At 39.5% G+C, this 21,986-nt stretch overlaps 1 protein-coding gene across 3 annotated transcripts in view; it reads right to left on the reverse strand.

The window, feature by feature from the left end:
* The window catches only part of ARHGAP32 (Rho GTPase activating protein 32), a 309,513-nt gene extending 287,536 nt beyond the window's left edge, over positions 1-21,977 (reverse strand). For 2 of the 3 annotated variants that reach the window (XM_032167877.3, XM_058447061.1), the window contains exon 1: positions 9,984-10,363. The gene's annotated coding sequence lies outside the window, so the exon portion shown is untranslated. Of the gene's footprint in view, positions 1-9,983; positions 10,364-21,920 lie in introns of those variants that run through there. The other variant, XM_032167875.3, reaches the window with a different exon arrangement.
* Positions 21,978-21,986: the final 9 nt, after the last annotated feature.

A 21,986-nucleotide genomic window follows, 5' to 3' on the forward strand; every position in this document is an offset into this window, starting at 1 on the left:
ACAGACACTTCTCAAAAGAAGACATTTATGCGGCCAGAAAACACATGAAGAAATGCTCATCATCACTGGCCATCAGAGAAATGCAAATCAAAACCACAGTGAGATACCATCTCACACCAGTTAGAATGGCCATCATTAAAAAATCAGGAAACAACAGGTGCTGGAGAGGATGTGGAGAAATAGGAACACTTTTACACTGTTGGTGGGACTGTAAACTAGTTCAACCATTGTGGAACTCAGTGTGGCGATTCCTCAGGGATCTAGAACTAGAAATACCATTTGACCCAGCCATCCCATTACTGGGTATATACCCACAGGAGTATAAATCATGCTGCTATAAAGACACATGCACACGTATGTTTATTACGGCACTATTCACAATAGCAAAGACTTGGAACCAACCCAAATGTCCAACAACGATAGACTGGATTAAGAAAATGTGGCACATATACACCATGGAATACTATGCAGCCATAAAAAATGATGAGTTCGTGTCCTTTGTAGGGACATGGATGAAACTGGAAAACATCATTCTCAGTAAACTATCGCAAGGACAAAAAACCAAACACCGCATGTTCTCACTCATAGGTGGGAATTGAACAATGAGAACTCATGGACACAGGAAGGGGAACATCACATTCCGGGTACTGTTGTGGGGTGGGGGGGGGGGCGGGCGGGGACAGCATTAGGAGATATACCTAATGCTAAATGACGAGCTAATGGGTGCAGGAAATCAACATGGCACATGGATACATATGTAACAAACCTGCACATTGTGCACATGTACCCTAAAACCTAAAGTATAATAAAAAAATAAAAAAAAAAGATTGTCTCCTCCATCAGGTAAGGCGATCTGACGGCTGCAGACCCTGGTGTTCTGATTCCTTCTCTTGTTTCCTTTAGACTGGGATCTGAAAGGCAGCCTGCTATCTGCAGCAATATGTGCCTGCCACGGCCCCCTTTTTAACTTCTTCCAGCTCCAAGCTCCCACTCTATCCACCATTTTCCCTACAGCCAAACTTTCTCCTTCACAGCCACAGTCCCCTTCACCCCAAATCTCTGCCTCCACTGAGGAACTAGCCTCCCAGATAATCCACTCCTGGAGGCCCTAGTTGTCTTAGGCATTTAAGACAGATGCATAAAAAGAGCTTAAAGAACTTCTGGCAGTAAATTATTGTATTTCTTAAGAGTAGCTGATAAATCGAGACTCAAAGCTAAACTTCCTAAATAATTTTTCACAGGACTATGATGAACAAATTCTCCAGCAATCAACCAGTTCAGATTTTATTTTAAACTATTTATTTATTTATTTATTTATTTATTTATGTATTTTGAGACGGAGTTTCGCTCTGTAGCCCAGGCTGGAGTGCAGTGGCGCGATCTCGGCTCACTGCAAGCTCTGCCTCCCGGGTTCCAGCCATTCTCCTGCCTCAGACTCCCGAGTAGCTGGGACTACAGGCGCCCGCCACCACGCCCGGCTAATTTTTTGTATTTTTAGTAGAGACAGGGTTTCACCGTGGTCTCGATCTCCTGACCTCGTGATCTGCCCTCCTCGGCCTCCCAATATTTTAAACTTTTGATAAATCAGTATTTTAACATATACATCAACATATTCAGGAAAGTTAATAAAAAGTCAACCACTTTTCTTATTATAACTACTATACTAATTTTTCCCATCTTACCCCATCAGGTACCAAGACAATACAACCAATGAAATCATAAACTCAATCCCAATGACTCCAGTTAAGCAATATGATGACAGATTTCTGCACTCTGTCATAACCTATGAGCTAAATTATGGTGCTAGCCACTAGTCATAAAGAGAACTACCTAAAAGTATATGAAATAATACACACAAATGCATTACTGATGGGAAAAAGGAACCACTTCAAAGCACATCCACTATGTAATGGCAAATTGGTACATTAACTTCAAATATAAACATCTTCATAATTTATTAAGCATGTGTAAGACAAGATGTGCAACAATATAAACTAGAACCAGCTTTTTCTCCAAAATGGAAAGATTAGTATTCATTACTCAGCTCTTTCTAAAGACAACAAAATTGAAATAAAGTCATGTTTGGGCCCAGTTTGAACACTGGCTAGTGCAAATAAGAGAACTATATACAATGGCTGCAAAAGAGATACTGTATTTATGGTATTTTCATACTGAGAGATGTTACTAGTTTTTTATTAAGCACTTTGGGAGAAAAAAAAAAGAGTACTGCAAATGCCATTACTCCTCTCTCACACACACACAAAAAAATACTTTTCCTGTACATTTATTACTTCACTCATTCGACAAATACTTAAAGGTTTCACTCTCGGAATAATGCCCAATATTTAAGCAATGTAAAAAAAAAAAGCTAAGGCATTAGTGTGACCCAGATACAGAAGGATTTTCCAACCATAGAACTGGAAGATAGCTTTTAATAAGAACATAATAAGAACTGCAGAGGAAGAAACCACAAGCACCTACCAGCCTTGTCAGTGCATAAAATGGCAGTAATTAACGTTGCCATTTTTGTAAGTGGAGACAGTATTTTTAATGACTATCACTTTGGGATATGAATATCTAATTAGATTTTGCTATGCAGACATGAGATTCTTCTGAGACCAGTAAGGATTTCTTCCAATTAAGCTTTTTGTTTTGTTTTTTGTTTTTTTGTTTTTCTGGAGTAGGGTCATTCAACAATTCTGTAGAAAACAAGGAGAAAGCATATCCCAAGTCTACTGGCAGCTTTTCCCATTCTCAAACAATCCCTTGTTCAGATGCACAGCCACAGAAGTTCAAAGGTCACTGGCATCTTTGTGCTCAGTTCCATGGTAGTTACAAACAAACTTTTGTCTCCATTCCTTCAATGAAATGGGCTGCAACAACTCACTGATTGAACTTTTACATCTGAGACCAGCATGAGCATTACACAACTGAAGAGCCATAGTATTTCATTTACATTTCAACCATAAATTATTATATCTCTTTTGTGAAATAAAATAATTTGTTTACCTGGGCATAAAAAACTGATAATTCTAGTCAAACACAAATAACATCACTGGCGGCAATGGTCTTATGATTTCTTATCATAATTATCATACCTCTTATAACATTGTTTTGAAAGCTTTTGTTGACTATTCTTCAGGGTTTTTCTCACCCTTGTCTCTATCTTAAATCATGAAAGATAAAAAGTGAATAAATTTATTATGGGCTTTCATACAGAGTTATAAACTAAAACTTCTTTCTTAAAATGTGATAATAAATATATTTAAATAAGAAATCTCAGTTGTGACATTTATTTTCAAATAGAAAAAAGTCTTAAAAAATAAGCTCCTCATTCTGTAACTACTAAACGCCTTAGTATGATCATGCAAAATACAATACTGCCTTTATTTATATACTTTAATAACTCTTTAAACGTAAAAATCAAACATTTAACTGTTTAAGCTGTCTACCTTAAAGCATCCATTTTAAAAATAAATTCCTACTTTCATGCGCTAAAAGCAACCTCCAAAATCTCTCTTAGCACAATAAAATATACTATAGCTGAGTAATCAAAAAATAATTACTCTCAAAAATATTAGCCAATAATTAATCTAAAAAGGGTTACATAAGCATCTCTGAAATAACTTTTTTAGCAGCTAGGCTGCACACTCCTACATGAACACAAACCAACTGAATCATGATGCTGAAAGGATGAAAGAACTTTGCCAGAACAAAGATAAGAAACAGTTTCCTCCAAACAGAAAACTTTCCATAACTATTTCTAAATAAGGCAAACACTTCTAGAAAGCTGAAAATACTACTTAAAATATCCTGAGCCACCACAGGGTGCTAAACACCACACTCCTCAGAAAAAAAAAATGGGTCCAATCTCCTATTTTTTTTTAACTTTAATGAGCTCAGAGTGGAGAGAAACACAGCTGAAAGCAGCAAAAAGGAAACAAAAGAGCATGGGAATTCAGAAATATTGTTGAAATAGAGTATAAAGTGGCTCGGATTAGGTTAAAAGAAAAAGGGTGTAAAGGAAAAAAGGAAAAGTTATTCCAGATTTTTTCGCATAAAATCCAGTAACTCAGAAATGTTTCCAAACCACTGGTGCCATTATAGATTCATTTAAACAAGAATTTATTTTTTTCTGCTGTTACTAAAATCCATAATCCCGAAACACTAAGAATATCATAATATTTTACATACCACTAATCTGGGTAAGCCTAATCCAAAGGATTTCTAAAACTTTTCTCCTGTTTTAGACTTCCCTTCCTATCTTTCAAGAGGTCAGCCTAGATGGAATAGGTCCGGTTACATTAATTCAGTTGTCTATGTGTGCAAGCCTGGCCCCCATTTCAACTAGACAGAAATGCTAAAAGAAAGCCAGTAAAAACCAAGCATTTTTTGTTTCCACCTCTCTCCTATGTTAAACAACTTGGTGCTGAGGAATTCACCAGAGAGTTTTCAGGAAATACTCTTAAGTAAATAAATGGACGAAAACTTCTTATTGGGAGCAAAGAGCTGAAAAGGCAATTTGTTCTGTTAATCAAAGGTAATTCTGACTTAAACATCTCAGTAAATGATCCCCATATTAATGGTGCAACTGTTAAAAAAGGAAACCAAAACATTAGAATCTTATTTGGCAATAAAATGCAACAGTATATAGAAATCCCTTTGTTGCTGTAACAAGAAAAAAATCTTCAAGTTCTGATGATTTTTACAGCTAAACTTAGAGATGTTTATGTTTAGCGATTACCATAACACCAAATGACACATGAAGATGGAGTTTTATATACACAGGGAAATAATGTCTGCCTTTTAAAACACACAAATTAAGAGAAAATACGGAAACCTGACAAAATGTTCACGAACAATATTTACTTATGAAAGAATAAATCTGGCATGCCAGACTAATAAAATAGAATTAAAATAGAACTTGCAAACTTTTAATTCTCCTTCATGCTCCAAAAAAAAAGTTTGTATTATCTTCGAATCATTCTGTCTCTCATGTTTTTTTAATTCCTAACAATATAAATGGCATAAAGGAAGCCCCTAATTTTTATTCCCTACAAAACCACTTCTAATAGGTAGTAAATATCTACTGAATTAATGTTGATATATTCATTTAACCCACCTTACAAATAAACAGCTGTAAAATATGGCAAAAGCTACTTTTTTTTTTTTGAGATGGAGTCCTTGTCTGTTGCTCAGACTATATAGTGCAGTGGCGCAATCTTGGCTCACTGCAGCCTCCACCTTCTGGGTTCAAGCGATTCTTGTGTCTCGGCCTCCCCAGTAGCTGGGATTACAGGTGTATGCCACCACACCCGGCTAATTTTTGTATTTTTCTTAGTAAACAGGGTTTCACCAGGGGGTTTCACATGTCGGCCAAGCTGGTCTCAAACTCCTGACCTCCGGTGATCTGCCTGCCTTGGCCTCCCAAAGTGCTGGGATTACAGACGTGAGCCACCAGGCCCAGCCCAAAACTACTATTTTAAAACCATTTCAAAGTCATTTTTATAAGGTCTGGCAAAACTACAAAAATCCTGGGAGAAGACTGCAATATACCAAAAAAAAAACCTCACAACCCTAAAAACCTTCATTTTATTTTACTGTACCAAATATAAATTACTTCAGGGTTAACGAATTCTTTTTAAAAATATGTTAATATTGTCTATCAGCCACACCTCAATGTCAATCACCTCCTCTATAAAGTTAGTATGAGTACTAGTATATATAGTCAAATGAGTTTCTACGGGAGTGTCAAGACCATTTAACTGGGAAAGGACAGTCTTCAACAAATGGTTCTGAGAAACCTGGATATTCACACACAAAAAATGAAATTAGAGTCTTACCTTATATCATATGCAAAAATTAACTCAAAATGGATCAATGATCTAAACATAAGAGCTATGGAAGTCTTAGAAGAAAACATAGGAGGGAAATGTCATAACACTGGATTTGGCAATAATTTTTTTGGACATGACACCAAAAGCACAGGCAATAAGAAGAAAAATAAACTAGACAACATTAATATTAAAATGTTTGTATATCAAAGGACACTATCAACAGAATGAAAAGGCAATCCACAGAATGGGAGTAAATATTTGAAATTTTATACCTGTTAAAGGATTGATATCTAAAATATGTAAAGAACTCCTACAACTGAACAACAAAAAAACTATTTTAAAATGAGCAAAGGCCTTGAACACACATTTCTTCAATGATGACATACAAATGGCCAACAAGCATACGAAAAAATGCTCACCATCACTATCGTTAGAGAAAGGCAAACCAAATCATGATAAGATATTACCTCACCCATTAAAATGGCTACTGGCAAAAAAAAAGGAGGAGGAGGAGGAGGAGAAGGAGGTGGAAAACGGGGAGGTGGTAGAGGGGGAGAAGAAAGAAGGAAGAAGGAAGGAGGAGGAGGAAGAAAAGAAAGAAAGAGACAGAAAGAGAAAGAGGAAAGAGGAAAGGAAAGGAAAGGCGAAAAAAGAAAAGAAAACAAGTGTGGCCAAGGATGTGAAGAAACTGGAACCTTTGAGCACTCTTGATGAGAATGTAAAATGGTACAGCTGCAATGGAAAAAGGGTATGGCTGTTTCTCAAAAAGTTTAAAAATATAATTACCATGTGATCCAGCAATTGCACTTCTGGATGTATACTCCAAAAAACTGAAAACAGGAACTCAAAGAGGTATTTGCATACTCGTGTTCATAGCAGCACTATTCAAAATAGTCAAGAGGTGGAAGCAACTCAAGCATCCACTGACAATTAATGGATAAGCAATATGTGGTATGGACACACAATGGAATAGTATTCACCCTTAAAAAGGAAGGAAATCCTTCCACATGCTACAACATAGATGAACTTTGAGGACATTATGCTAAGTGAAATAAGCCAGTCACATAAAGACAAATATTGTACAGTATAATCCCATGTATATGGGGTATCTAAAGTAGCCAAAATCATGGAAACAGAAAGTAGAATGGTGGTCACTGGGCCTGGGAGGAGGGGAAAATGGCAAGTTGTTTTACAGTCATAGAGTTTTAGTTTCGCAAAATGAAAACATTCTGGAGATCTATTGCACAATAATGTGAATATATTCACACTACTAAACTGTACACCTAAAAAATGGCTAAGATAGCAAATTTTATTTTATGTCTATTTTACTGCAATAAAAATACTACTATAACTACCTCATGGGGGCACTTGTGGTGATTAAATCAGATAATACATGTAAGGGACTTAGAAGAGTTCATAACATATCCATAATAATTAAACAGTTAGCAATAACAGTAGCTGTTGGTAATATTAATAGGACAGATGTTTATCATTTGGTGAAACAGAATCCTGAGTTAAGAAGGATTCTAAAAAGCCTCTCCTTGAAGCTCAAGCAAGAGAGTTGAATAAAACAGTAGGAGACAGAGAACTTTTGATGGTTCTTGATAGTTTAGAATGACTCACTGAAACAAGTTTAAGGAGGTGGGCATGGTAATCTAGATCAAAGGGACATAAAATCAGGTCTGGGAAGGTATTGAAAAGAAATTGGGAGAACTGCTATAATGAGGTTCTGATCAAGCCTTGGAACTCAAAAACAGGCAAAAACACAAAGAACCTGTATGAGAATACTGAGCATCCATTCCTTCAAATCTGTGCTCTAACCAATCAACACAACTCTTCATAAGAGTAGGTGGGTTAGCAAGCCAGTACATGAAAGCCAGCTTAACTGCCCATGTCTCACAACCTTTTCCTATTGAAAGTCATCATAAAAATCAGCATGAAAACCTAAAAAGCCTAACCTTCACCATTCAGAAAGCCTCTCACATCAAATCCCTGATTCTCTAGAAACAACACAGAATAGAAATGGATAAACATCTTGCTCTACCCTCACTGTCAACCTGTTCCCAAACTGGGAGGGAAGTGGACAAATTAAGAATATAAACCATGGAGGCACAAGTAGTTCACGTCTCTCATGCATTCTAGTACCTATCATCACGGTAAAGAGCTAAAACTGCAAACACAAATGCACTCAAAGTAAAATCTTGACTACTCAGAACTCTTACAGCAGGGTTTCTCAACCTTGGCGCTACTGACATTCTTGACCAGATGCTAATTCTTTGTTGGGAGAGAAGAGAGAGAGGTTGTCCTGTACAGGAGTAATAGCAGAGAATTTGTTACTCTAAATGTTAAGAATATAAATCTGGAAAACATCCCCTTCCCAGCCCAAGTTAAGTGTTCAAAAATCACTTCACATTATTTAGAAAGTAGTACTGAGGAAAACACAGGCACTTGAAGGGCAAAAAGACCTGGATTTAAAGTATGAATCAATCCCCCACGTAGCTGAGTAAACCTGATCAAGCGACCACACTTTTCTGAGGCCCAGTTCCCTTCTATGATAGTAATACTACTAGCGTTATTGGGAGGTTTCAATAAAATAACACTCCTGAAGATCAGTACAAAGTAGGCATTAGATAAAAAAACAAGTGAATTTACATTTAAGCACCAGAACTTGAACCGTTTTACAACAGGAATATTTCTAAAATGTACTGCATACTTTCCTGCCTTATGTAAGCTAACCTTATATAAATGAGTTTGAGGTGACCATTTCATACAAACATTACTGTAGTAACTAAATATAATACTAATCTAAAGAAGAGAGCTATAAAAAATGAGTAACACATAAAATCCAGTTTCAAGATGCTGCATCAATTGGTTGAATCTCATAAAAATAATTCTATTTAGTAGGGATTAAACATAAAATTGAATATTTAGATTAAAAAATAACAATAAAAGGAAAACAATGTAACCAAATTTGGGAGAGAAAGCTCTAAAAAATGTAATTCCCTACAAGCCCTAGATGAACAAGAGTGACAAGTTATCCCAAAAAAAGGTACACGGAACACAATTTGGGTTAGTAGAGAGAAATACCAAAATAAGTCATAAAAACGGAGTCCTAGTTTCAACTGGCCTACTTAAGAAAATGTCACTAGATAAGTGACTTAACCTGGATCTATTTCCTTACTAATAAGAAGGGCACAAAACCTACTGTGACACCCCTTACACTTTCAGGTGGACCAAGTGATAATGTTCATTAAAAAATATATATATATGCTCCTAAAGCTGTGCATAAAATACCTGATACTGGTAGCATAATAGCACTGGTACAGGCACCCTGGGGTAAATAGGTCATTCTGCTGGAAAAGCGATCAGCCTAGAAGCTCTTGCCACTCCGCCCCTGACAATCCTGAGAACTAAGGGAATCAATATTTCTGGCCCATCTGTAACACATTCAGAGAACTGCTGGCACACTGGTTAGGAAGCTCTAACTAAAATATCATATCTAATTTGAGGCACCGTAAGAGAGACTGTACCATTTTCCACAATAACCAACTCTAGCAATAGGACCAAAACCAGAGTTTTACTTGCATAGAACAGTACTGCTTAGACCTAAGCAATGGCACCCATCCTAGGCCTCAAGCTTTAGAGGGCCTTGCACTGGCCTTCCTCTAACCATACCCCTGACCATGAGGCCAGTTGTGCTAAGGGCCTAAAGGATGTGCCCATCTGCAGCCTATGTGCCCCAGCCCTCATCTTGACCGGGACCCCAAAATTTCCCACCTCTTCCAGGGTCTGCTCAGGCCTCTTCCCTGAGTCAGTTCTCCTAAGGACAGATGACCCAACCAATAGTATTTACAACCCTAGGCCAAAGAATGGTCAAAGAGCTGCTGTTTGAAGGGTGTAAAGGCTGGAGTTCCACAGACATGCACATGCAAACTTCATAGTTCAAGGAGCCTGGGGAAGAGAAGAAGACCTCAGGTCAGAGGCTGGCTCTCTGCACTTCAGCTGTTCTAAAAACAAACTCAGAGTTGGGAGGCCAAGGAGGGTGGATGACTTGAGATCAGGAGTTCAAGACCAGCCTGTCCAATATGGTGAAACCCCGTCTCTCTAATAAAAATGTAAAAATTAGCAGGGCGTGATGGCACATACCTGTGGTCCCTCAGCTACTCAGGAGGTTGAGGCAGGAAAATCACTTGAACCTGGGAGGCGGAGGTTTCAGTAAGTCAAGATCATGCCACTGGACTCCGCTCCAGCCTGGGCAACAAAGCAAGATTCTGTCTCAAAAACAAAACAAAAAAACAAACTCAGACGAATCTGAATTCTCTGTTTGACTCTGATCTAGATTATTATAAAGTTTTATTTCATAAAGTCGGCAAATGGAACATTTTCTATTTATCAGTTAACTTGATTGATAACTTGTATAGACATATGTTTTGAGACCCCGTCTCAAAAACAAAACAAAAAAAAACAAACTCAGAGGAATCTGAATTCTCTGTTTGACTCTGATCTAGGTTACTATGAAGTTTTATTTGATAAAATCGGCAATGGAACATTTTCTATTTATCAGTTAACTTGATTCATAACTTGATAGATAATATGAACCTCGTCTTAGTCCATTTAGTACTGCTATAAAGGAACACCTGAAATTGGGTAATTTATAAAGAAGGTTTATTTGGTGCACAATTCTGCTGGCTGGAAGGTCAGGCATCTGGTGAAAGCTTCAGGCTGCTTCTACTCATGGCAGAAGGCAAAGGGGAGCCATCATGTGCCGAGATCACATGGTGAGAGAGGATGCAAGTGGAGGGAGGTACCAGGCTCTTTTCCACAACCAGCTCTCTGTGGGGAACTAACAGAGGGACAGCTCACTCACTCACCCCCCACCCACGGAAGGCATTAATGTAGACATGAAGGCTCCACTCTCATGACCCAAATACCTCCTATTAGGCCCCACCTCCAATGTTGGGGATCAAATTTCAACATGAGGTTTGGAGGGGTCAAATATCCAAACCATAGCAGATCTGTAATTTGTATCCTTGCCCCAAGTCCCAAAAATGTTAGGGATGGGCCTGAAAAATAATCTAAAAACCTTGTCGTATGAGGAATAGTTGAAGAAAATGAATACATTGAGCCTAGAAAGAGAAAAGACTGGTGGGAAGATAAAAGAACCAGCCATTTTTCACAGACAGCTAAAGAGCTATCACGTGAAAAATAAAGCAGATCTGTGTGGAGTCAGAAATGCATGCAGTAATGTTCCAATTTCATAGAATGAGATACATTTCCTAACAATAAGAACTCTTTTTAAAAAGTTAGTAGGTCATGTGAATAACTAAGTTTTCAGACAGTAAAAATAAAGAAGCACAGGATAAGTAATTACCTCCCAAGGATAATGTGGAAGGAATTCTGATATTAGAGAAAGGCAGATGGCATATTCCCTGGGGGCCTATATAGCGGCAATATGAAGATACAGCTCTAGATGCAGAGACTAGTGGTATGAGACACAGGCAAAACCAAAGTCACACCCTGAAGTAACCTTTCTTTCTTAAAAAGTTCCTGTCATCTTGCTCTTTTGTCATTTGCCTCCTCAAAAAAAAAAAAAAAAAAAAAAAAAAGGTGAATTCCTCCACTCTTCAAAATTAGTTACTAAATAGAAGACCAAAGCAGCCTTGTCTCAATGGATTTTTCACCCTCCAGCAAATCACAACCTTCTCTACTGCTACCAGCTGGATCCTGTGACTTGTCATTATTGCTGAAAACCCTGCTCCATTCCTAAAAGTGACTCTAGCACCTCTCTATCATCAACAAATGTTTATTAAGTAGGAATGCTAGAGATACAGCAGGAGCCTCGACAAAGCCCTCACCCCTTGAGTAGCTCAGAGAGAGGGGGGTTATAAATTAAACACATGGCCGGGCACAGTTGCTCATGCCTATAATCCCAGAGCTTTGGGAGGCCAAGGCAGTTGAATCATTTGAGTCCAGGAGTTCGAGACCAGCCTGGGCAACACAGTGAAACTCCATCTCTATTTAAAAATACAAAAATTAGCCAGGCATGGTGGTGCACACCTGTAATCCCAGCTACTTGGGGGCTGAGGTGGGAGGACTGCTTGAGCCCAGTACGTCGAGGCTTCAGTGAGCTGAGATCGTGCCACAGCACTCCAGCCTGGGTGACAAAATGAGGCCCTGTCTCAAAAAATAAATTAATTAACTAAACAAATAAGCAAATAATAAATGAATATGAAGAAGACAAAATGGGATGATATAAAAGAAAGAGGTGGGGGTGCTACATATACAGGTAATCATGATGGTCTCTCAGAGAGAGGAAGAAGGCAGCCATGTTGAGACTTAAAAGAAGTACAAGGCCAGGCGCCATAACTCACGCCTATAATCCCAACACTTTGAGAGGCTGAGGCAGGTGTATCCCTTGAGCCCAGGAGTTTGACACCAGCCTGGGCAACATAGAGAGACTTCGTCTCTACAAAACTTACAAAAATTAGCCTGGCACAGCAGCACGCACCTATAGTCTTAGCTCCTTGGAAGGCTGCCCTAGGAGGATCACCTGAGCCCAGGAATTCGAGGTTACAATGAGCTATGATCACTCCATCCTGGGTGACAGAGTAAAACCCTGTCTCTAAAAAAAATTAAAAATAAGTCATTTTAAGTAAAAGGAACAGCAAGCACAAATCCCTAAGACAGAACGTGCTTTTATTCAAAGGGAAGAAATAATGTCATATACCACACACCCATAAGTATGGCCAAAATCTAAAACACTGACAACACCAAATGTGGACAAGGGTGTGGGGCAATAGGAACTCTCATTCACTACTGGTGAGGTTGTAAAATGGCACATCCGCTTGGGAAGACAGTGTTGCAGTTTCTTGCAAAACTAAACTTATTCTTAACATATGATCCTGCAATCGCATGCTTAGGTATTTACACAAGATGAAAACTTATTTAAAAAAAAAACAAACCGCACATGGATGACTGTAGCAACTTTATCCATAGCTGCCAAAACTTGGAAGCAACTAAGATGTCCTTCAGCAGGTGAATGAATAAACTGCAGTATATCCAGACAATGGAATATTACTCAGCACTAAAAAAGAAATGAACAATCAAGCCACAAAAAGACAGGGAAGAAACTTAAATGTTTATCCTAAGTGAAAGAAGCTAGTCTGAAGAGACTACATACTCTATGATTCTAACTATATGACATTCTGGAAAAGGCAAAAGTATGGAAACAGTAAAAAGGCTGGTGGTTGACAGGGGTCGGGGAGAGGGAGGGATGAATAGCCAAATCACAGAGGATTTTCAGCAGAGTCAAACTACTGTATAAGATACTATGATGTGGATACATGTCATTATTAATTTGTCCAAATCCATAGAAGGTACAACACCAAGAGTAAGTCTTTTTTTTTTTTTTTTCCTCTCAGAACAAGTGGGAAAAATGAGTGAATCCTAATGTAACCTATGGACTTTGGGTGATAGGATCACCCTATGGACTTTGGGTGATAATGACGTTTCAATGTAGGCTCATCAACTGTAACAAATACGCGACTCTGATGTGGGATGCTGATAATGGGGGAAGCTGCATATGTGTAAAGACAAGGGGTATATAGGAAACCTCTGCACCTTTAGCTCAGTTTTGCTGTGAACCTAAAAATAAAGTCTACTTAAAAAAAAAAAAAAAGAAACTGTAGCCCAGTGAACAAAGAAGAAAAGAAGAGAGAGCAGAAGATGAGATCAGAGAAGCAGCCAGGAGCCATATCACACATTACAAACATTTTGGACCACATAATTTTTGCTGCTGGGGGTTGTCCTATGCATTATTGGATGTTGGATGTTTGGCAGCCACTTTGGTCTCTACCCACTAGATGCCAGTAGCAACCTACCCCAATCTGCGACAACCAAGAATGCCTCCAGACATCACCTGAGGAGAAAATCTTCCCTGGTTAAGACTGATATGGAGCCTCATAAGCGATCGAAATGAAGGGTTTATTTCCATGGTAAAATGTTAAGCTTTTGTTTTAGCATTAAGTGTATTGGAAAGCCAGTAAGCAGAATGATATGATCTGACTAACGTTTAACATTATTTTGGCTCCTGTGTATGGTAAGAATGAGGGTAAGGGCAGGGACAGGAGTCGAAGCAGGGAAGTCTGCTGGCAGTTTGCCAGACAACAAAGCCTACTAGCTTAGCCGCGGTTTTTCCCAGTGAAAAAAGTGAGATGTAGTCAGGTTCAGTTTACATTATAAAGGTGGAGGTGACAAGACTTACCATGAGATGAGGAGGAAAAAAGAAATCAAGGAGGAGGAAGAATCTAGGGGTTCTGGCCTGCACAAGTGGTGGATGATGACGCCACTTACTGAGATGGTAAAGAGTTGGGGGAGGTAGAGGAAGAAGTTACCGACAGGAAGAGTAATTGATAGCCCTCCTTTGTTCATGCTGCCTTTGAGGTATCCACTAGACATCCAAGCAGAGGCATGGAGTTACATGAGTCTAGCGCTCAAGGGGGAAAAAAAGTCAGTACTAGAAATAAGAATTTGAGCCTCATCGGCATACAAATGATATTTGAAACCAAAAATTGGATGAAATCACCTGAGGGACATTCCAAATTTTCAAGGAGTGGGAAAGTAGAGCTAAACTGGCAAAAGCATATAGAAAATGAGAATCAACAACTAAGAAGTCAAAAGTAGTAAAGTTGGCCACTGTGAAATGCTGATGAGAGGTCAAATAAGATACAAACACTGAACTGACCACTAGCTTTGGCAAGATCCAGGTCACTGCAGTCTTGACTAAAAACAATTTCAGTGGAGTGGAAGAAAAAAAAGAAATCAAGGATAAGGACGATTCCAGGGGTTCTGGCCTGCACAAGTGCTGGCTGATGATGCCACTTACTGAAATGGTAAAGACTTGGGGGAGGTAGAGGAAGAAGTCACTGACAGGAAGAGTAATTCATATGATGAGCTCAAATGATCAGGCTAAAGAATCAGTGGTGAAGAAGAAGGGACAGCAAATATAAACAACTCTTGAAATTTCTGCTGCAAAAGGAAACAAAAAAAAAAAAGGGCAATAAATGTAAATGAAGGGGATCCCAAGGTAGAGGTGGTTTAAAAGGCCTGATTTATTCATTTAAGGCATCAGTAGCTCAAGAGATAAAACCTTATTCCTCTCTCACCTAACCACCCAAAGATAAATGAGAAGTACAAGGCTAGGAGGCAGTTCTGCTCCACAAGATCATCTAAAAATCCATCTTATTCATTCATCTCCCGCTAAGGTGTTGCCCTCACCTTTGCAGGTTGAATAATATGCCCCATCAGTGTGTTAACATCCTACACTCTCATCTGCAAAAGGGGATAAAGAGAAAATAGAAAACGATTAGCTTCCTTTCTAAGGCCACAACCCAGAAATCAGACATACCACTTATGTCCACGTCCATTTAGCCAGAATTTAGTCCACATCCAACTATAAAAGAGAAGCTAGGAAATGTAGTTTCTAGCTGGGTCAACGTGTGCCCAGATAAACCCTGAGGATCCTATATACTAAAAGGAAGCCTCAGACAATGTCATTGGGTAGACAACTAGTTATCACTGCTGCAAGCAACAAAAGGCATGGATGCTAACTGAAAGAGGATTCAGTAAAGAGAGAATGGTATCTTAGGAAAGAAAACTGCTGGAATAGAAGACCTGCAGGCAAGAAGAAATGCGATCCAGGCATATATTTACTGCCACAGGAACAAGGTCACTTTGGTCTCTTGTCACTTCTCACATGCTTGATTTTTCAGAAGAAGGGTTATCCCTTGATTGCATTTCTAGTTAATTAAAGTAAACCTTTCCTTCCATCTACTAAATCAATTACGCAGAATATGTGTAAAAATCTGGCTTTAATTGAGCAGTTCTTACTTGGGTTGTCTACCAACAGGTTGATTCAGAGCTGCTGCTTCTCCATCAAAGACAGAATGACCAAATTTCAGAGTTGGAGGAGTCTAGAAAGCCCATTTTACATGTTCAAGGTCACAAGGCTACAAAGTATCCTCTCCAATAGTACATCGCAAGTCCTCAAACTGCCAGATCATTCCACTCTCTCCTTGCTTACTTATAATATTCCTTTTCATAAAATAGTTTGTCTTCCCATGAAATGAACACCTCCTGAGGGCAAAGACTCAACGACACCTTCTTACCTATCTATTTTCCACTGCTTGAAGCATGGCAGGAGATACACTGATGTACTCAGTGGATACTTTTCGGTTCACAGATACAAAGAGATGTGGTTTCCCTTATCCTACTGTGTCAGGATTGCTATTCCTACTTAATCTGGAGGGCCACTGAATATAAAATAAGAAGGAAGGTCTGTCAGATTCTCCTTAGGTAGGTCAATGGAAACTGGACCTTTGGAGACAGAAATTACTTGTCCAAAGTCACAAGCTGTTTACAACGGAGCCAAGACAAATATCCAGGTCCTCTTGACTCCAGGTTCAAAACTCATTTTCCTGTTAAAAGTTGCTTCACATTTTTGGTCTCTGTTTGATATCCTGGGTAATTACTGAACTTCACATGATATATTCTGCACAACTACTGAAAATCCTACTATCTTAAGAGTCCTTCAACCACCTATATTTCTCCAATGAAAGGAGGAACAAGAGTTACTGTTTCCATGCTACACACAGGGAATAAAAGCAGTGCAGTCAAATGGCTTGCCTCACATCACAAGGCTGAAATCCAAATAAGGATTTTACTATTTTTAGGGCAAACTGATAGAATTTTCTAGAAGATTCTCTCCTAGAGTATGATGCTTATCTTTTCAAATAGAGACAAATTGAACATAACATTTCTATAACGAATGATTTACACATGCTTTTCCTCTCAATGCTTTCCATCTCCACAGCCTCCAATATTATGTATATTATAATCCAGGATATGAAATAAAATAGTAAATAGATACATAGCCGGAAGCAAAAAAAAAAAAAAAAAAAACTGTTTCTGAAAGCCAGAATTTTACTTCTATTCTGGACATTCAGATTCATGTTTTTCTCACGAGAAATTAAACCAAACACCCATTTCTCACTTCCTCTTACTTGTCCTAAAACAATCTCCTTTAAATACAATAGCCCTCCCTTGTCCAGTAAAACTGAAAATATCTATTTTATAAAATCCTTACACTCTACTACCTTGGGGAATATTCCTGCTCAAGCTTCATCTCTCCAGATAGGAAATGTCTGGTTTGGATTGTTTTTTAACCTTAAGAGGAAACTCTGTTGCCATCTCGTCTTCTTTAGGTCTACTTTTTTTGAGGTGCTACAATCAGAACCCTGTAGCTTTCCAGGTGCTGTTCACTGGTTTTATGGAAGAGCCCTTCTGCCTCCATCTCACTGTTTCACCGAGGACAGTGTGGGAACATTAGTGCCCTCCCGTATCTCCTCTGGATCATCTCACTTCACTGAAGCATCAGCTAAGGCCAAGAAACCATACAGTCTGTAGAACTGCAAGAGCCACAATGACCCCAATTCTATTTTGTTTAACTCACTCAGAACAATGGCCTTTTTTATTTGCTCACTCTTAGTTTGAGATTAATGTTAATAAACCAGCATTTGAAGTTGAGAGGCACACCAAATTTCTCAATTGTAAGATAATTTAAATCAAATACTTCAAAAAGCAGCATAATATAAAAGTCTCTGGATAATAAACTAGATCCATTTAGAAAAAAAATTACCTTTTATTATTTCAACTCTGAGGAGCATGTCATAAAGATGTTAATGCAAATCATAAGGAAGACTTTAGAGTATATATACATATGGGGAAAATTATCCAACCCCGGCCTAATCAAAACCGACTTTTCTCACTCATCTTTCTAAAAAAAAAAAAAAAAAAAAAAAGCCAGTACCAGTACCAAAATAGAAGTGGTATTTAAATCCAATTTATAAACATAAGAACATTACCAGGAAATTATCAAGAATCAGGATCCATGAAAAATAGAAGAGAAGTATCTTTCCACCCCTTCTTAATTATCTTAAGTCAGCAAGTGATTAATAAAAATACACTACAGCATACAGGAAATTTCTCAAGTTATTCTGCTTATCAGCTGTTAACTAAACTAAGTTTCAGCAAAGGAGAAAATTCTATAGCAAACAGCATACCACTCAGGAAAATAACTATAATCTGGAGGTGATGGTAATATACAATATTTTAGGCATACTTTCAGGGTAGAGTTTCTAATCATCATCATCTATCACTTACTGAGTGCTTACTGTATGTCAGAGATTGTGTTACGCCTTAACATGTACCATTTCATTTAATCCTCACTACAACCTTTCAAGGTAGATACTACTGATATTCCCTGGTCACAAAAGAAATCTCTGAGGTCCCACGACATTAATTAGTCTGTCCAGGATCAATGTTTATAAATATCATAGCTGGTATGTGAACCCAAGTCTATCTGGCTCCAAAACAAAAATTAGTACCTTTCCAGGATTCTTAACCTTATAATGGCTATGATAGGAAATAACACATATGCTAATTAAAGTAAAAAAAAAAAAAAGTTAAGTCCTAAATCGGGGGTTGGAAAACTTTTCTTTTAAAGAACCAGATAATAAATACTTGAGGCTTTGCCGGCCGAGCTCTGAAAGTACTCCACTCTGCTGCTGCACTGCCAAAGCGGCCACAGACACAAGAATGAATGAGTGACTGTATTCCTATAAAACTTTACTGAAGGACACTGACATTTGCGTTTTATATCATTCTCATGACATGAAATTTTATCCTTCTTTTGATTGTTTTCAACCATTTAAAAATATAAAAATCATCCTTAGCCATGGGCCAGATACGGCCTGCAGGCTAGAGTTTGCCCATCCCATCCCTTCCCTAAATAATGCAGACAAATATAAAATATTTTTTACTAAACAGTTCTTACAAATCATTAACTGGTAACCTCCTTTGGTATTGTGAACTGATACTTCAAAGAAGTTCAAAGTCTTGTCCAGCCTTGGCACAGGCCAGTAGTCCCAGCTGTTCAGGAGGGCAACGTGGGAAGATCGCTTCAGCCCAGAATTTGGAGGCCAGCCTGTGCAACATAGCATGACCCTGACTCTATTAAATTTTAAAAAGCAGCAGCAGCAGTAGCTCACAGTCTCAATAAACTTGATCTGTCTCCAAATAATTGAAAATTCCAGGGAGTTCAAAATTGCAAGTACTACCGGTGGATTTTCTAAATAAGACAGAGCCACAGAATTTTGGAACTAGAAGAAATCTAACACGTTCTCATTCCTTATCTGTTTTTGTTGTTGTTGTTTTGAGACAGGGTCTCACTCTGTTGACCAGGCTCGAAGGCAGTGGCACAATGATAGCTCACTGCAACCCCTAATTCCTGGGCTCAAGCGATCCTTCCATCTCAACCTCCCGAGTAGCCAGGACTACAGGTGTGTGCTACTACACGCAGCTAATGGTTTTTATTTGATTTTCTGTAAAGACTGGGCCTCTCTATGCTGCCCAGACTGGTCTCAAACTCCTGGCCTCAAGGGATCCTCCCACCTCTGCCTGCCAAAGTATTTGATTAGAGGTGTAAGCCACCCTGCCCAGCCTTTATCTGCATGTTTTTTAAATTTCTGTTGCAACATTTAAAAGAGTTTGCTAGGCCAATTTGCCAGGTAATACAGGTTTGTAACTAAGTTTATACGTAATGACAAGAATACTTTACATATTTTAAAATAGTTCTACAGAGCATTTTCATATCCTTTCTATCATCTGATCCTTCACAACTCTGTAAGAAAGACAATGCAAGCCTTCTTATCTCTATTTTATAAAATGCAAACAAGCTCAGAAATGTAAATAGCTTGTCCAAGGAAGGTACACTGTCACACAGCTACTATGGGGCAGAACTGCAACCACAACCTAACTTCAAGTTCTTGCTGCCGCTTGACTACTTCCATGGACATTGGACTTCACAATCATGGGTTAAATTCGAAAAATTCTCAAGAATGTTAGTCTTACTCTTTAAAAGTTCAACTATGTTAAGTTCCTTTTTGTTTCATTCTTTTGCTACCACCACCTTATGAAGAAAACAGATGGCTAGTCCTTAACATTTATTACATGCGTCTACGATCAACATATAGTGTGCAGATAATATACTCAGGTCAGCTTGGGAAGGAAAACACTTGAATAAGTCAAGAGAGAACAAGCAACAATAAAAACATCGTTTATATAGCACAGAGAGAGAGAGAAGTAGAGATGAATGTATTGCCATTAGAGTCGCAGGCCAACTTCAGAAAAGCTTTTGGTGACTGGAAAATGATACGGAGGTTGGGAAATGAACACAGAAGGAACATAACTACTGGAATTCAAACCAACATCAAAGGCTCTAAAGACAGTTGAGCCTGTCTTGCTGGTTCTTAGTCTCTCCCTAGAAAACAAAACAGTTACATAACTGGAGAAGGTTCTTCCAACTAACATTTCCTCTCTGTCCCACTTGTGTTTTTCTCCCCCACTACTTCACCCTGTCACCCACCTCAATGTGAACGATCATACAGTACACTGGGCTTCCACCCTAGCTGTGTCCAGACAAGTCTCTGTCCAAAGTGCTGGTTTATACACGGACTGCTATAGGGACCATGGCACGAAGATAACTGGCTTAAACACAATTCCAACCTGACACTTCCACAGAGACACTTGCTCTATGAAGCATCACCATATATCCAATTCCAAGAATGAATCCGACTCCAGACATTCCTGAAAATGTAAATCACAACATCCTAATGCCTCATCTTTACAAACAGCCCCATTAAAAAGAAAACACACCAATAAGTACTTGAAAAACTTTGAGGTCATGTTGTAGTAGTAATTAAAGCTTCTCTTTCCTTCACACTCAAGTCCAAGGAACAAATATCGATTCTCAGTTAGACTTCAATGTACCCAATAAGGAAGGATATATTGAGTCACAACCATAAATATTCAAAAATACTACAACAAATCCAACTACTGATTCAAACTAGCAAACTGTGTAGACTCTTAAAGCCACCGCACTCCAGCACCATTTGCTTTTTCTTCTTCCAATAGAAATACAAACATAGACAATGTTTACAAAAGCAACCAATGTATCAGAAAAGTTATTCCCATTCAGACTGACTTAAAAGGTCTAAATCTGTGCCAAATAAAACTCTGAAAGAATAGAAAATAAAAGAGATGCTGACAACAATGCTATGGCCCAGCTGCCAGCTAGCCATGTAGCATCACGTAGCGCCCCAAGCATTTTAAAGACAGATTGTAACTGCATTCGGATCAAAATTATAATTATCTAAATTCTATTTCCTAAAAGATGACTATTAAACTGCATCCCAAGCATTCTGCTTGGGTCTCCTCCTCCTTTCCATCTTCGAGTTTCACAAACAGAAGGTGAAGCTATAAAAGGTCCAAGACAAACTAAAGCTAAGAAACCGAGTTTGATTTTCTCTCCCTACCGTTTCCTGTGTACTCCTTAAGAAAATCTTTAACGTAAATATTTGATAAAAGTCAACAAAACGGGAAACCAAGATACAGGGGTGGCGAGGAAGCGAGGGTGAAAAACCGTCGTCCAACATGCAGCGGCAACTTCAGTCAATTGGAAAGACGAGGGGGGAAGCTCCACGGGAGCCTAGGGGAGCAGAGACCTCTGGCCCCGCGGGGCCCACGCACACCTGGGGGCGGGACCCGCGATGTCGCCCGCGGGCAGCGGAGGGAAACGCTCCCGCGGCTCCTCCGGGAGCGCCGGTGTCCCTGGAGCCCCCACTCGGCCGCTCCCGGGAGTCGCGGCTGCCGCCCGCCTTGGGCCCGGGGCGGAGAGCGCTGCGGCAGGCCAGAACGCCGTCCGAACGCCCGGCTCGCGGAGGCCGCGGGGAGCGCGGGGCGCGGGCGCGGGAAGCGGTGGGCCCGCAGCGCCGTCCGCCCCGGGAAGCCGGGGAGATGGGGCTGGGGGCGGGAGGACAACCGAGAGGCTCCTCCGGGAGCATGCGATCCGGAACCCTCACTCTAAAAAGAATATTTTCTAAGAAGGAAAGAGAGGCGCCCGCAGCCTTCCCCGCGGGGCCTGCCCACGTCACCGGCGCCCCCGGCCCTCCCGCGCGCCCGCCTTACCGAGCCCCGCGGCCCCGCCGCGCCGCCGCGGCGTCCCTGCGCCCCGCTGGCCGCTCCGTGTCTGCC

The sequence above is a fragment of the Hylobates moloch genome, unplaced genomic scaffold (assembly GCF_009828535.3).
Source record: "Hylobates moloch isolate HMO894 unplaced genomic scaffold, HMol_V3 SCAFFOLD_11, whole genome shotgun sequence".
NCBI lineage: Eukaryota > Metazoa > Chordata > Mammalia > Primates > Hylobatidae > Hylobates > Hylobates moloch.